The sequence below is a fragment of the Nothoprocta perdicaria genome, unplaced genomic scaffold (assembly GCF_003342845.1).
Source record: "Nothoprocta perdicaria isolate Ctin4 unplaced genomic scaffold, notPer1 scaffold_1, whole genome shotgun sequence".
Taxonomy (NCBI): domain Eukaryota; kingdom Metazoa; phylum Chordata; class Aves; order Tinamiformes; family Tinamidae; genus Nothoprocta; species Nothoprocta perdicaria.
In genome coordinates, this window is record NW_020454093.1 from 8,610,079 (window position 1) to 8,611,621 (window position 1,543).

Consider the following 1,543-nt stretch of genomic DNA (forward strand, 5'->3'; position numbering starts at 1 on the left):
TCTTTAAATTATACAGCCTCAGTGAATTTAACATCTGGCATATCACTAATTCAATAGCAACCAATCTGTAATTTCCATCCTTTCCTAGGAAAATCCAGGGAGGAGGGGTTGCTTTTTTTTATTTATTTTTTTACAGAAAAGCTCTTCAAAGCCTTTTAAGCAGCATCCTATGATGTTCTCCAATCAAAAACTGAGGCACATGCTTACAGAGAAGAAGACTGGCTTATTTCTTGTGCACCTCCTTGGCAGAAAGTTTTCAGCATGTGACGCTCATGCAGTTCTTTGGCAAAAGCTGTATGACATTATCATTCCCCGGCCAAAGTCAAACAAACCCAGCTCCCCAGCAATGTAACTTTGTCTTAAGAGTTATGAGATTTCTTTCTGTGCATGCATATTAAAGAGAATACAGAGCTTCCATGTATGCTGAGAATCTATTTACTGCCAGAGTAGACATCCAGCACGAGATAAATCAGCTAATACAGCCGCAATCCATAATTTAAGTGACAGCAGGCTGTAAAAGTGCGCTTTGCAGCGTGTGAAATCAACAGGATTGATCGTCCCCAACCCACCGGGAACATGCTCGAATGTCCACGCTGGGGCCCCGCAGATCCTGCACGAGATTATAAAGCAGTTCCTAATAAACAACTCGTGAGCAGTTACCTATTCAGAGTAAATTGCTTTGAAAGAGCTATCTAGAAACTGCTAAAAAATATATATATAGAAATAAACTAATCACATCTGGATGCCCTCAGCTTTTCCAATGGGAGTGAACATGATGTTTTCCCATGTAACAGCAGTTGCACGGGGGCCACCTCTTTGATGCCCCGGGTATAGCAGGGAGCTAAAGCCTCAGATCCCCGCGCCTGGAGCACCCGGAGCGAGCGGCAGTGCCCACGGCTCCCGGGGAGCATCCGGGCGGACGGGCCAGGCCCAGGCGCGGACGGACACGGCTGCTCACACGCACCCTGCCCACCCTGATGCGCGCACACACACACACACACGCACACGCACACGCACCAGTCCCCCTCACACACATCTATACACATGCACACTCACACGTGAACTCACACACTTGTACATGGGCTCACACACACGCATGCATTTGTACATGCACGGGCTCCCACTCCCTCAAACACGCACACATATACACACACATGCACAAATGCTCACACACATGTGCACAGGCACACTCGCACACACGCACAAGAAAGCATGAACATGCATGCATAATGTTCACACATGCACACTCACACATGCATACACATGCACACGCACATGCACACCCATGCACGCACACATGCACACACACACATGCACACACACATGCACATTCACACAGGCACACTCACATTTGCACACACATGCACATGTACACCCATGCATGCACAGATGCACATACACATGCACACACACACATGCACAGACACGTGTGCACACACACGCACACACATGCACACACACACACATGCACACACACTTGCCCCCGGCGGGCGCTGCGGGCTCCGCCGCCGCGGCGCTCGCGGGCAGAGCGCGGACACGGGCC